The sequence below is a fragment of the Pseudophryne corroboree genome, chromosome 1, assembly GCF_028390025.1.
Source record: "Pseudophryne corroboree isolate aPseCor3 chromosome 1, aPseCor3.hap2, whole genome shotgun sequence".
Classification (NCBI taxonomy): Eukaryota; Metazoa; Chordata; class Amphibia; order Anura; family Myobatrachidae; genus Pseudophryne; species Pseudophryne corroboree.
Window position 1 is genome coordinate 396420437 of NC_086444.1, and position 16229 is coordinate 396436665.

At 45.7% G+C, this 16229-nt stretch overlaps 1 long non-coding RNA gene and 1 pseudogene across 1 annotated transcript in view; one reads left to right on the plus strand and one right to left on the minus strand.

The window, feature by feature from the left end:
- LOC134887327 (uncharacterized) overlaps nt 1-16229 on the plus strand; it is a 100690-nt gene that overhangs the window by 66715 nt on the left and 17746 nt on the right. The gene's annotated exons all lie outside the window — the stretch shown is intronic.
- On the minus strand, nt 12074-12192 carry LOC134951951 (5S ribosomal RNA; annotated as a pseudogene).

Genomic DNA, 16229 nt, shown 5'->3' on the forward strand with positions numbered 1-16229 from the left:
TCTCCCTCCCTGCACATCCATCTCTGCTCCTTTCAGCCTGGTGCCCTCTCCCCCACTCCTGCTGCTGTGCGCTGGCCGGTTGGTGAGGTCCGCGGAATCGGGGAGCACTCCTGGAGGCTCCTGCCGATTGCAGCCTACCTTCTGCCCTGAAGCCGGGGACTATATTTTCAAGCCTACCCGGGCTGAAAGGAGCAGAGATGGATGTGGCTCCGCCGGACGGCTCCTACCTCTCCCTGCAGGCTCCTGGAGGGGTTTCTGGGGGCTCCCAGAGGCCGAGGACCCGTGGGCCCTTGTGCTTTCACTCATGTGTGCCTGGGATCCACCTCTGTCTCCAGCTGGGAAGGAGACAATCACAGCTAGCGCCCATTTTGGATTCTTCAGTCTGTGCATCTCTGCAGCTCGGTCTCCTTCTGAGGCTGTAACTGAACCCTGAGCTAAACCAGGACCAGTGATATCTGCCTGGGGCTCTCCCCCAGCTTTTTCTACTACATCTCCCTTGGGGTGTATATTCCATTATGTGGTAGTGCTGCCGATTCCTGCTGGAATCCCCTGTACTGGATCTGTGAGTACCCCCTTGCTGGGATTTGTTGTGCCTCTCTCATATTTGTCGTTTTTCCCCGACCCTGCAAAGATCTCTCTGCATGTAATAATGTTTGAATAGGGATGTGATGTGCCCTGTCCTCTCTACGCCTCCACCCGGGGTTCTCATGCATACATAGTAGCTTCTGTTTGGAACCAGCATACTACTCTACCTCCAGGGCCTGTGACGCATTGGCCTTCCAGTTTCACTCATCTACTCCTTCTACTGCAGCCCTCTAATGTTGCCCCCTAAAAAAAATAAGGACGCACTCCCGTCCCCGGTGGCTTTCTCTATTCAAAAAGGGGCTCGTATCTCCTCGTCTCCTGCCGGGAGTTCCATCCCATCGAGCCAACCTGACCGGCCTAAGGAGAGTTCTGGCCATTTCTTATCGGTCACTGGGGTGGACTCCAATTCTACGGATCCTCTCACTGTCAAAACTCTGTGTCAAGTCCTTGCGGCTTTTAAATCTGAGCTCACTCAAGACCTCTCTCTGGCTATCCGGGAAGTTAAAGTGGAGCTAACTGCTTTAGGTGATCGCACAGACCACCTTGAACGTAAAATGGAGGAACTGGTGTACTCTCATAATGACCTTATTTCGGCCCATGACCAACAACAAGCTGAGATGGAGACGTATAAAGACAAACTGGCGGATATAGAGGATAGGTCGCGGAGAAATAATATTAAAATCCGAGGTATCCCAGACTCTGTGGCCAATTCGGAACTTCTGGACTATGCTATGTCCCTCTTCCGCAATCTGCTACCTGGGGCGGACGACAGAGACCTTCTCATCGATCGCATTCACCGGCTTCCGAAAACCACGGTCGTTTTCCACCTCCTGCACTCAGGATACCCTCCTCCGTGTTCATTTCTTCACGACCAAGGAACGGATAATGCAAGCTGCCAGATCTGCATCTGATTCGGATACGCTTAGAGGCATACAAATATTTCCTGACTTCTCGGCACTGACCATCTCTAAACGTACAGCTCTGGCTCCTATCACGGAGGCACTGCGTTCTCATGACATTAGATACAGATGGGGCTTCCCAGTGAAATTGGTGATTTCCCATGAGAATTCCTCCTACGTAGTTGCCACTCTGGACGCTGGGGTTAAGCTGCTTAATGACTGGGATGTTTCAGTCAAAGTGCCCGCTACATTGAAACCTCGCCTGCCACTTACCCGTGAGTGGTCTGCGACCTGACTGAGTATTCAATGTTCCAATTAATGTAGTTCCTGGTTGATCTTCATGTTTGGTTGGGGACTCCGTCCCCCTTATAATGCATACCGGATACGTGAGTTTATATGTTATATATGTGTATGCTTTTGGTTCCTTCATTTGCTGTTTATATTACTATGTGTACCTGCATTTTCCTCTGATTCTATCTCTTTTATCTTTCTTTTTCTTCTTACTGTACACATGAGGGTATCTCACTAGTCACTTACATTATTTGTTGATGTGCTTGTTGGTACACTTATTGGTACTTGTAGTTTGGCTATATGTTATTGCTCCAGGTATACATGTGCCTTTTGTATCCCGGGTGGTGATACTACCGCCACCTCCCCATACTTTTTCTACTGCATTCCCCTGCAGTAGCAATGCGGTCCCGATATAATGGGCCCTTTTGGTTTTTCCTGCCTGTCCTTTCCTCTTTTTTCCCTAGTTTTTCTCCCCCCCAATTTGGGATATCAGCTGTTTTTGATTTTTCTATATTTTAAATGGTACGAATATATTATTTGAATGTTAAAGGGTTGAACTCCCCCAATAAATGCAGGCTAGCCTTGACCACTTTTCATAAACACAGAGCTGACATAGTTGCCTTGCAGGAAACGCATTTTTCGTCAGCAGGTCCCCCGGCTCTGAGAGACCGGAGATACCCAGTTGGCTTTTTTGCAAATGGCCCCTTCAAGCGCAATGGAGTGGCTGTTCTTTTTCGGAGCTCTGTTTCATTTGAACTGCTGTCCCAGATAACTGACAAGAATGGACGTTTCCTCATTCTAGTTGGAAAATTGGAGGATAAGATGGTTACGATTGTATCTCTCTATGCTCCCAATTCTAACCAAGTCCCCTTCCTTAGAAAAGTTTGCTCGACTATTACGAGGGTTCGTCAGGGTGCCATGCTTATGATGGGTGACTATAATTTAGTGCTTGATCCTAAATTAGATAGATCTCCTCGGTCTTCTTCCCAGGTGTCTGCGGCTCCGGCCGGCCCGTCACTAGCCTTCCGTAATTTGCTGGCAGAATATGACCTGTATGACTTGTGGAAAGTTCAGAACCCAACTTCGAGAGATTATACGTATTTCTTTCCAGTGCACAATTTCTACTCTCGCATAGATCTTATTCTTTGCGATAAGTGGACTTTGCAGCACTCAGCACAGGTGGATGTTCTGCCTATTTCCTGGTCCGATCATGCTCCTCTCCTATGGTCTTGGAATATTTGCCACCAATTTACCCCCCTCGGCCGTGGCGCCTATCTGCCCACCTGCTGTCGGACCCTATATCTAAAAAAGTGATTGATGATTGCATCTCCCTCTATATGGAAACTAATTCCCCCTCAGATACTTCTGTCCCGACTTTCTGGTATGCCCTTAAGGCAGTTGTGTGAGGCACTGCGATCCAAGCCGGTGCTAGACTCAAACGACAAGCTATCCAACAACAACAAGACTTGGAATCTAAACTTAAGGAGGTTGAAGATAGGAATAAGCTCCACCCCTCTAGGGCCCTACGTAGGGAATTAAAGGATATCCGAGGCCAACTTCAGAAACTCCTTATGAGACGGACCCAGTTTGCTTTAAATAGGTTTAGACAGAAATTTTACCTGACTGGTAATAGACCGGGGAAAATGCTGGCTCGCAAGCTCCGTGCTCTCCAGGCTTGTAATAGGATTAGACATCTGATTTCTCGTCAGGGTGGTAAAGTGTCCAATCCATATGACATAGCGAATCAATTCGCTAGATATTATACCAAGCTGTACAACCTTTCTTCTGATCCCCTTAATTTTCAACCCACTCCTGATTCTATACAATCCTTCCTAGCCAACGTCAAACTCCCCTCCCTTTCTGCGGAACAGCTCGAGACACTAAATGCCCTGTGGACCCCCTCCGAGGTAATTCAAGTAATGAAATCACTCCCGCATAATAAAGCCCCCGGTCCAGATGGCTTCATAAATTAATTTTATGTTTCTCTCTGTGATCAACTATCGCCCACCCTGACCTCCTTGTATAATTCAATCTCCTCTCTTGGTACTTTCCCTACAGAAATGCTGGAGGCTCAAATTATCACTATACCCAAGCCAGGTAAAAACCCAGCGCATTGTCAAAATTATAGGCCCATTGCACTATTGAACGGCGATATTAAAATTTTTGCCAAACTTGTCGCTTTCCGTTTAAATGTCTTTCTGCCATCTCTCATTGTCTACGACAAAGTTGGGTTTGTGCCTGGTAGACAGGTGTCTGACAATACCCGTAGGGTTTTTGACTTGATTGATATTGTTCCCTCTAACACTGGCCTTCTCCTGCTCTCTTTAGATGCAGAGAAGGCGTTTGATAGACTGAACTGACAATATATGTCCTCGGTTCTAGACAAGTTTGGTTTTAGTGGCCATATTCTTTGTTCGGTTTTATCTCTATATAGCTCCCCCTCTGCATGGGTATTTAGTAACAGTTTCCTCTCCGATACATTTCCTATTACGAATGGAACCCGAAAGGGTTGCCCTCTATCACCCTTAATATTTACGTTGAGCATAGAACCCCTTGCTGAGAAGATTAGGATGTCTGGGGGCTTCCCGGGGGTGACTATTGGCACTACTACTTACAAGTTGTGCCTCTTTGCGGACGACGTCCTTCTGTTTGTCACGGACCCGCTATCCTCCCTTCTTTGTTTGCATGCTATCTTGGGACAGTATAGTGAAGCTTCCTTTTATAAAATTAATACAGCAAAGACAGATGCTCTCCCCATTAATATCCCAGCTCCCATAGTGTCCACCCTTCAATCACACTATCCATATATCTGGCGTTCGGCTTCAATTCAGTATTTGGGGATCCAAATTCCACCTTCTACGGCCTCTGTTTTTAATGTTAACTTACATCCACTCATTAATAGTTTTTTAGACCTGACTAAGTCCTGGCTATCTTATGATATTTCATGGATTGGCCGCCTAGCAGCCTTCAAAATGACTCTATTACCTAAACTCATGTACTTATACCGAACCATACCTTTTCTATAATGATACGCTATGTCTGGAAGGCACGGCCACCCCGATTGGCTCGGTCCAAAATGATTCTCCCTCGTAGAAAGGGAGGGTTAGATATGCCCGACCTGGTTCTTTACCAGGAGGCATGTGTGCTGGCCCAGTTTAAATACTGGTTGAGTGGGGCGCCTGTAGTGGGATGGGTATCTCTTGAACGTACTGGGAGTTTGGACCTTCCCTTAGAAGACCTTTTTAAGATACACCCAAACTCTAGACCCCGCTTATTGTCCCTCCTCCCCGCCACTAGAACATCTTTACAAATCTGGGATAAATTGGTGACTCGCCTGCCTGGACATCAATTTCCATATTCTACTATCTCACTACGAGCCATAGCTAAATTAATCCCTAATTTAAATCTCTCTACCTGGTTTGTTTGTGGTTTGACTGTCTTGGGGGACCTTACGGATGATAATGTTATGCTATCGGTTTCTCAACCCCAGTCTCGATATAATCTCCCCAGTTGAGAATTATTGCATTATTTCCAAATTCACCACTGGTACAAAGGTTTGCCTAGACAGGTGGCTCCCCCGAACCCGTTACTCCAGGTTGTCTTAACACGTGTATCTCTGTGTGACTCTAGAGGGGACATCTCGTTTTGGTACAGGACGCTTATCAGCTTGCTTACTACTACTAAGTCTAATGCGCAGCTGAAATGGGAACAAGACTTGGATCTTCCCCTATCTGAAGCCCAATGGGAACAAATTTTTATTTCTTCTTACCGAATGTCCAAGTGCTTGAATCACACAGAGATGCATATCAAACTCCTTAATAGACTATATTTAACACCGGATAGGCTACACTCATTCTGGCAGTCTTGTTCCAAATATTGCTGGCGTAACTGTGGGGAAATAGGCCATATTTTCCATATTTTCTGGTCCTGTCCTTCCCTTCGACATTTCTGGAGCGAGATATTTTCTTTGATTAATTCGGTCTTACACCTGTCCCTCACCCCCTCTCCGGCCATGGCCCTGCTCCACATTTTTCCTGCTGAGATACCACCTCATCAGAGATATCTGGTGGGGCATATTTGTATAGCTGCCAGGACTGCATTGGCCCAAAGTTGGAAACAAGCTTCTCCCCCTCCTCTATCACTAGTCACCAACAAAATTCAATTCCATTTTACTATGGAAACTGAGTTCATGCCTTACTCTTCTGCGGCCTCCTCCCCAATGGTGAAATGGAGAGCATGGCATGACTACGTCACTGCTGGAGGGGGTGTTTCGCCTTCCCCCTAACTGACTCGGCTTATACTTCCGCTCTGTGCACCGGCTGTGCCTTACTAGCCCTGTGTCTATTATTGATTATCTGTTTATTGATATGTTTTCATGTTTGACCCGTGTTTATCTTTATCTGTATATTTTTCCAAGATGACTTTGTATTTTTCCTATAGAATCTATATTGGATTGTTATATCTAACTTCTGACAATTTTGATATTTACATGTTTACATCCCGTTCCCTTGGTTCTTTGTACCCCCCCGCCCCTTCCTTCTTTCTTTCTGTACCCCTTCCCCTTGCAAAAAGAAAACTTGTTTTCAATAAAAACTATTGATGAAAAACAAAATCAAATTGTTGCGAAAATAATGCCTTTAGGGTGCAGTTACTAGGAACGCTATGAGGCACTATATTTTGTGTTCAAGCACAATGTGAAATAAATAAATAAATAAAACTTTTGTGTGGTCAAGCGCCATGCAGAAAAATAAGTAAAACTGTTGTGTGTTCAAGAACCGTATAAAAAATGAAAAAATAAAACAAAACTGTTGCGAAAATAACGTCTTTTGGGTACCATTACTAGGAGCTTTGATAGCCACTGTGTTGTGCGTTCAAACATCATGTAAAATAAATAAATAAATAAATGAAACTGTTGTGTGTTCAGGCACTGTGTTAAAAAAAATGCCATAAGGGTGCCATTATTTGAAGTGCTGTGAGCCGATATGGACCAGTCGATACAAGAGCAGGAACAGCAACCCAGTACTAGTGCTGTGGCTGCTGCCAGTCATGATCAGGGATGGACTGGGGCTGTTTAACAACCCTGGCATTGTACTGTGGGTATGGCCATGGATCACGGCCCTGTGTCTGAAGGGCAGTCCGGCCCTGGTCATGATAGTACTTTAAAAAATAATAAAGTTGGTCATGAGGATACAACGTTTAAGAAATGGCACCTTAAATCTAGACAATATTTCACAATGCTTAAGAAAACATCATCTCTAATAATAAAGGGTAAATTTACTGGCGAAAAATTTTAAATTGCCAGCATGCCATACAACACACACAATGGCAAGTAAAGGCTCAGGCCATTGCCTTTGCTTGCAAGAGAAGGTCCTGCTAGTGCTACTGCTGTTTTATGAATTAGAATCCCTATTGCGGAAGCTGAGGCCAAACACAGACATCTTCTTCTGTAACTTCATATGATGATTCAACACATTTGCTTAAAGTCTAGTAGGGGTGTTACCTTTAAAACAGACAAATCAGTGCCCCAAAAAAAGAAGAACACTAAGGCTCAAGAACATACTGTGTGTTCACAAACTTCACAAGTCGCTGGGAGAGTCTAAGGTTGGTCATGAGTGCTATGTGTGTGTCTGCTATTTCTAACACTGTACTAGTAGAGAAGCCTCCTTCTACCATTTCTACCAAGAAGACTACTAGTAGTTTCAAACAGCAATTGACTGTGAAACTATCCTTTTCAAGAGCAAGCAAGTATGAAAGCTGCCATCAAGTTGCACAGCGGATCACTGAAGCCAAGATGGCTATGCTAGTATTAGATCTGCGTCCAATATCTACCATCAATGTATCTGGTTTTAGACAGTTAATTAAGGTCCTGTGCTCCCACTACCAAATTCCATCTCGATTCCATTTTATCAGAACAGCAATTCCTCGCCTGTACCAGGACGTTGTAAAAAACGAATTCTTGGCTTAGAAAATGCCACTGTACTCACTATCCAATTAATTGCAAATAGTGGTCAAACTAAAGATTACATGACTATAACAACGCACTGGGTGGGTGTATCGCCTTCAGCAGCAGCAGTATGTAACACAAAATGCAAGCTCATTCAGAATAGTGATGAGCGGGTTCGGTTTCCGAGAAACCGAACCCCCCCGAGGTTTACCTTTTTTACACGGGTCGGAGCAGACTCGGATCCTCCCGCCTTGCTCGGTTTACCCGAGCGCGCCCGAACGTCATCATCCCGCTGTCGGATTCTCGCGAGATTCTGATTCTATAAGCAGCCGCGCGTCGACGCCATTTTCACACGTGCATTGGAGATGATAGGGAGAGGACGTGGCTGGCGTCCTCTCCGTTTAGTAGAAGTCAGAAGACAGTTGATTTCATTTGATTGCTTGTGCTTGTTTATTACTATAATTGTGGGGAGGATTGGGGAGCAGCTGTTAGGAGGAGTACAGTGCAGAGTTTAGTTTTTATCCGTTCTCTGCCTGAAAAAAACGCTCCATACCATATCTGTGCTCAGTGTGCTGCATGATATATCTGTGCTGAGTGCTCACACTGCTTAATTGTGGGGACTGGAGAGCAGCTATAGCAGGAGTACAGTGCAGAGTTTTGCTGACAGTGACCACCAGTATACGTTTGTCTGCCTGAAAAACACTCCATATCTGTGCTCACAGTGTGCTGCTTTATTGTGGGGACTAGGGACCACCAGTATAATTAATATTATATATAGGAGGAGTACAGTGCAGAGTGCACTGCTGTACCTACCTCTGTGTCGTCATCCATTAAGTATACTATCCATCTACATTCCTATACCTGTGGTGCATTTTAGTTTAGCAGTTTGCTGACAGTGTCCACCAGGTCCAGTATACTGTATATAGCAGTACGGTAGGCCACTGCTGTGTACCTACCTCTGTGTCGTCACTCGTCATCCATAAAGTATACTAGTATCCATCCATCTACATTGTATACCTGTGGTGCCTTTTTTTTAGACTAGTTTAGCAGTTTGCTGACAGTGTCCACCAGGTCCAGTATACTGTATATAGCAGTACGGTAGGCCACTGCTGTGTACCTACCTCTGTGTCGTCACTCATCATCCATAAAGTATACTAGTATCCATCCATCTACATTGTATACCTGTGGTGCCTTTTTTTTAGACTAGTTTAGCAGTTTGCTGACAGTGTCCACCAGGTCCAGTATACTGTATATAGCAGTACGGTAGGCCACTGCTGTGTACCTACCTCTGTGTCGTCACTCGTCATCCATAAAGTATACTAGTATCCATCCATCTACATTGTATACCTGTGGTGCCTTTTTTTTAGACTAGTTTAGCAGTTTGCTGACAGTGTCCACCAGGTCCAGTATACTGTATATAGCAGTACGGTAGGCCACTGCTGTGTACCTACCTCTGTGTCGTCACTTGTCATCCATAAAGTATACTAGTATCCATCCATCTACATTGTATACCTGTGGTGCCTTTTTTTTAGATTAGTTTAGCAGTTTGCTGACAGTGTCCACCAGGTCCAGTATACTGTATATAGCAGTACGGTAGGCCACTGCTGTGTACCTACCTCTGTGTCGTCACTCGTCATCCATAAAGTATACTAGTATCCATCCATCTACATTGTATACCTGTGGTGCCTTTATTTAGACTAGTTTAGCAGTTTGCTGACAGTATCCACCAGGTCCAGTATACTGTATATAGCAGTACGGTAGGCCACTGCTGTGTACCTACCTCTGTGTCGTCACTCGTCATCCATAAAGTATACTAGTATCCATCCATCCATCTACATTGTATACCTGTGGTGCCTTTTTTTTAGACTAGTTTAGCAGTTTGCTGACAGTGTCCACCAGGTCCAGTATACTGTATATAGCAGTACGGTAGGCCACTGCTGTGTACCTACCTCTGTGTCATCACTCGTCATCCATTAAGTATACTAGTATCCATCCATCTACATTGTATACCTGTGGTGCCTTTTAGTTGTGCGCAGTAAATATAGTAGTAGGCCATTGCTATTGATACTGGCATATAATTCCACACATTAAAATATGGAGAACAAAAATGTGGAGGTTAAAGGGAAAGATCAAGATCCACTTCCACCTCGTGCTGAAGCTGCTGCCACTAGTCATGGCCGAGACGATGAAATGCCATCAACGTCGTCTGCCAAGGCCGATGCCCAATGTCATAGTAGAGAGCATGTAAAATCCAAAACACAAAAGTTCAGTAAAATGACCCAAAAATCAAAATTAAAAGCGTCTGAGGAGAAGCGTAAACTTGCCAATATGCCATTTACGACACGGAGTGGCAAGGAATGGCTGAGGCCCTGGCCTATGTTCATGGCTAGTGGTTAAGCTTCAAATGAGGATGGAAGCACTCATCCTCTCGCTAGAAAAAAAGAAAAGACTTAAGCTGGCAAAAGCACAGCAAAGAACTGTGCGTTCTTCAAAATCACAAATCCCCAAGGAGAGTCCAATTGTGTCGGTTGCGATGCCTGACCTTCCCAACACTGGACGGGAACAGCTTGCGCCTTCCACCATTTGCACGCCCCCTGCAAGTGCTGGAAGGAGCACCCGCAGTCCAGTTCCTGATAGTCAAATTGAAGATGTCACTGTTGAAGTACACCAGGATGAGGATATGGGTGTTGCTGGCGCTGGGGAGGAAATTGACAAGGAGGATTCTGATGGTGAGGTGGTTTGTTTAAGTCAGGCACCCGGGGAGACACCTGTTGTCCGTGGGAGGAATATGGCCCTTGACATGCCTGGTCAAAATACAAAAAAAAATCAGCTCTTCGGTGTGGAATTATTTCAACACAAATGCGGACAACAGGTGTCAAGCCGTGTGTTGCCTTTGTCAAGCTGTAATAAGTAGGGGTAAGGACGTTAACCACCTCGGAACATCCTCCCTTATACGTCACCTGCAGCGCATTCATCATAAGTCAGTGACAAGTTCAAAAACTTTGGGTGACATCGGAAGCAGTCCACTGACCACTAAATCCCTTCCTCTTGTAACCAAGCTCCTGCAAACCACACCACCAACTCCCTCAGTGTCAATTTCCTCCTCACCCAGGAAAGCCAATAGTCCTGCAGGCCATGTCACTGGCAAGTCTGACGAGTCCTCTCCTGCCTGGGATTCCTCCGATGCATCCTTGAGTGTAACGCCTACTGCTGCTGGCGCTGCTGTTGTTGCTGCTGGGAGTCGATCGTCATCCCAGAGGGGAAGTCGGTAGACCACTTGTACTACTTCCAGTAAGCAATTGACTGTCCAACAGTCCTTTGCGAGGAAGATGAAATATCACAGCAGTCATCCTGCTGCAAAGCGGATAACTGAGGCCTTGGCAGCCTGGGCGGTGAGAAATGTGGTTCCGGTATCCATCGTTAATTCAGAGCCAACTAGAGACTTGATTGAGGTACTGTGTCCCCGGTACCAAATACCATCTAGGTTCCATTTCTCTAGGCAGGCAATACCGAAAATGTACACAGACCTCAGAAAAAGACTCACCAGTGTCCTAAAAAATGCAGTTGTACCCAATGTCCACTTAACCACGGACATGTGGACAAGTGGAGCAGGGCAGACTCAGGACTATATGACTGTGACAGCCCGTATTGGGTGGGGTTTTTTAGGAATCTGCACTGGTCCAGATTGTACAATGGTTATAATTCAATTTGTAGATATCATAAGTGACCAAATGTATTGCACCAACATAAAGCTACCGACTTCGCCTAATAAGGCTTTTGAAGTAGAACAAGGTTGGTGGTGCTCCCAGACATCAGTTCCAAAACAAACTGTTGAAGGGTTGTTTCGCAAAGAGGCAAAAAAAAGGGGGGACTATAGATAATGTCTCTCAGGGGCACTCTTGAATTCTATATATTCATAGAAGGATAGGATAGGATGATGTAATTTATGGGTAGGATAGGATAAAACTTAACTTTTAATCACAGACGAAAGGATAATAAAATTATTGCTGTACATCAGCAATAAATGTTAAAACAAGTATTAAACAACAAATTGATGTTGACGATATGGTAATATGTAACTCACTTGTATAGAGAGGGTGACAGAAAGTTTGTCTGTAAACCCACCGATTTGTAAGTGAGTATTGATGTTTGACGTTTGTCAGAAGCGAAAATATAAATGTTCCTATTATCTCTATGAAATTATGATGTTATATACAGTTGTACCTTCATAGAAGAGATGATGGGAAACCGGCTTATATAAATCTGGACTCCTAGAGAGTGGGTCAGCTGCGGTATTGAATTGCAAGGTTAAACTGGAATGAGATTTGCTGATCGGCGAAAGATATCTTCCTTAGTACTACAGTACCCGGTATTCCCAGAAGGTCACCCTTTCTGGTACTGACCTGGCCCAATGCTGCTTGGCTTCCAAGATCAGGCGAGATCGGGCATGTCCAGCATGGTATGACTGTAGAAAGTCGAGAAGGTACCTGTCAGTATGGACAATGACCACTGATCGGGCCAATTTGGAAAAAATGATATAGTAATTAATATCGGTCAATGGCCCTTATGTCGCCCCCAAAAAAGACGCGTAAATAGGTAGGGGGGTCTGGAAAAACGAAGAGGTTAATTTCTCTCCCCTCACAAAATGTATTTATACACACAAAATGCCGTGTTAAATGGATGGGTGGATCTGACAGCCCACTGGGTAGATGTATTGCCTCCCGCAGCAAGAACAGCAGCGGCGGCACCAGTAGCAGCATCTCGCAAATGCCAACTCGTTCCTAGGCAGGCTACGCTTTGTATCACCGCTTTCCAGAATAGCCACACAGCTGAAAACCTCTTACGGCAACTGAGGAAGATCATCGCAGAATGGCTTACCCCAATTGGACTCTCCTGGGGATTTGTGACATCGGACAACGCCAGCAATATTGTGCGTGCATTACATCTGGGCAAATTCCATCACGTCCCATGTTTTGCACATACCTTGAATTTGGTGGTGCAGAATTATTTTAAAAATGACAGGGGCGTGCAAGAGATGCTGTCGGTGGCCCGAAGAATTGCGGGCCACTTTCAGCGTTCAGGCACCGCGTACCGAATACTGGAGCACCACCAAACATTCCTGAACCTGCCCTGCCATCATCTGAAGCAAGAGGTGGTAACGAGGTAGAATTCAACCCTCTATATGCTTCAGAGGATGGAGGAGCAGCAAAAGGCCATTCAAGCCTATACATCTGGCCACGATATAGGCAAAGGAGGTGGAATGCACCTGACTCAAGCGCAGTGGAGAATGATTTCAACGTTGTGCAAGGTTCTGCAACCCTTTGAACTTGCCACACGTGAAGTCAGTTCAGACACTGCCAGCCTGAGTCAGGTCATTCCCCTCATCAGGCTTTTGCAGAAGAAGCTGGAGACATTGAAGGAGGAGCTAAAACAGAGCGATTCCGCTAGGCATGTGGGATTTGTGGATGGAGCCCTTAATTCGCTTAACCAGGATTCACGGGTGGTCAATCTGTTGAAATCAGAGCACTACATTTTGGCCACCGTGCTCGATCCTAGATTTAAAACCTACTTTGTATCTCTCTTTCCGGCAGACACAAGTCTGCAGAGGTTCAAAGACCTGCTGGTGAGAAAATTGTCAAGCGGAACGTGACCCGTCACCATCTCCTCCTTCACATTCTCCCGCAACTGGGGGTGCGAGGAAAAGGCTAAGAATTCCGAGCCCACCCGCTGGCGGTGATGCAGGGCAGTCTGGAACGAGTGCTGACATCTGGTCCGGACTGAAGGACCTGCCAACGATTACTGACAAGTCGTCTACTGTCACTGCATATGATTCTCTCACCATTGAAAGAATGGTGGAGGATTATATGAGTGACCGCATCCAAGTAGGCACGTCAGACAGTCCGTACGTATACTGGCAGGAAAAAGAGGCAATTTGGAGGCCCTTGCACAAACTGGCTTTATTCTACCTAAGTTGCCCTCCCTCCAGTGTGTACTCCGAAAGAGTGTTTAGTGCAGCCGCTCACCTTGTCAGCAATCGGCGTACGAGGTTACTTCCAGAAAATGTGGAGAAGATGATGTTCATTAAAATGAATTATAATCAATTCCTCCGTGGAGACATTCACCAGCAGCAATTGCCTCCAGAAAGTACACGGGGACCTGAGATGGTGGATTCCAGTGGGGACGAATTAATAATCTGTGAGGAGGGGGATGTACACAGTGAAAGGGGTGAGGAATCGGAGGATGATGATGAGGTGGACATCTTGCCTCTGTAGAGCCAGTTTGTGCAAGGAGAGATTGATTGCTTCTTTTTTGGTGGGGGCCCAAACCAACCAGTCATTTCAGTCACAGTCGTGTGGCAGACCCTGTCGCTGAAATGATGGGTTCGTTAAAGTGTGCATGTCCTGTTTATACAACATAAGGGTGGGTGGGAGGGTCCAAGGACAATTCCATCTTGCACCTCTTTTTTCTTTCATTTTTCTTGGCATCATGTGCTGTTTGGGGACAATTTTTTGGAAGGGCCATCCTGTCTTGATTGACACTGCAGTGCCACTCCTAGATGGGCCAGGTGTTTGTGTCGGCCACTTGTGTCGCTTAGCTTAGTCACACAGCGACCTTGGTGCGCCTCTTTTTTTCTTTGCATCATGTGCTGTTTGGGGAGTATTTTTTTGAAGGGCCATCCTGCCTGACACTGCAGTGCCACTCCTAGATGGGCCAGGTGTTTGTGTCGGCCAGTTGGGTCGCTTAGCTTAGTCACACAGCTACCTCATTGCGCATCTTTTTTTCTTTGCATCATGTGCTGTTTGGGGAGTATTTTTTGGAAGGGCCATCCTGCCTGACACTGCAGTGCCACTCCTAGATGGGCCAGGTGTTTGTGTCGGCCACTTGTGTCGCTTAGCTTAGTCACACAGCCACCTTGGTGCGCCTCTTTTTTTCTTTGCATCATGTGCTGTTTGGGGAGTATTTTTTGGAAGGGCCATCCTGTCTTGATTGACACTACAGTGCCACTCCTAGATGGGCCAGGTGTTTGTGTCGGCCACTTGTGTCGCTTAGCTTAGTCACACAGCCACCTTGGTGCGCCTCTTTGTTTCTTTGCATCATGTGCTGTTTGGGTAGTATTTTTTGGAAGGGCCATCCTGTCTTGATTGACACTGCAGTGCCACTCCTAGATGGGCCAGGTGTTTGTGTCGGCCACTTGTGTCGCTTAGCTTAGTCACACAGCCACCTTGGTGCGCCTCTTTTTTTCTTTGCATCATGTGCTGTTTGGGGAGTATTTTTTTGAAGGGCCATCCTGCCTGACACTGCAGTGCCACTCCTAGATGGGCCAGGTGTTTGTGTCGGCCAGTTGGGTCGCTTAGCTTAGTCACACAGCTACCTCATTGCGCATCTTTTTTTCTTTGCATCATGTGCTGTTTGGGGAGTATTTTTTGGAAGGGCCATCCTGCCTGACACTGCAGTGCCACTCCTAGATGGGCCAGGTGTTTGTGTCGGCCACTTGTGTCGCTTAGCTTAGTCACACAGCCACCTTGGTGCGCCTCTTTTTTTCTTTGCATCATGTGCTGTTTGGGGAGTATTTTTTGGAAGGGCCATCCTGTCTTGATTGACACTTCAGTGCCACTCCTAGATGGGCCAGGTGTTTGTGTCGGCCACTTGTGTCGCTTAGCTTAGTCACACAGCCACCTTGGTGCGCCTCTTTTTTTCTTTGCATCATGTGCTGTTTGGGGAGTATTTTTTTGAAGGGCCATCCTGCCTGACACTGCAGTGCCACTCCTAGATGGGCCAGGTGTTTGTGTCGGCCACTTGGGTCGCTTAGCTTAGCCATCCAGTGACCTCGGGGCAAATTTTAGGACTAAAAATAATATTGTGAGGTGTGAGGTGTTCAGAATAGACTGAAAATGAGTATAAATTATGGTTATTGAGGTTAATAATACTATGGGATCAAAATGACCCCCAAATTCTATGATTTAAGCTGTTTTTGAGGGTTTTTTGAAAAAAAACACCCGAATCCAAAACACACCCGAATCCGACAAAAAAATTTCGGTAAGGTTTTGCCAAAACGCGTCCGAATCCAAAACACGGCCGCGGAACCGAACCCAAAACCAAAACACAAAACCCGAAAAATTTCCGGTGCACATCACTAATTCAGAAACAGGCTACTCTCTATCACCGGCTTCACTAGGAGGCATACTGGTGTAAACCTGCAAGATCAAAGGGATGTCACAGCAAAAAGGTTAAGATTCTCCTCAATATTTGTAATTTCCAATAATGCAACTAATATTGTGAGAGCATTACAACTGTTTGAATTTGAACGTGTACAATGTTTTGCACACACACCATAAACTTGGTGATACACAGTCACATCTCCTGCCTCAGTTTCTCTTGCAAGTTTTGCTGTCAGGTTGAAACTGACCTTACAGCTGCCCACTTGTGATGAAGATGAGTCAACGTAATACACCAGAGTGAAATAACATGACATCTGGTCAGGCCTAAAGGAATTGACCAAAATTATTGAC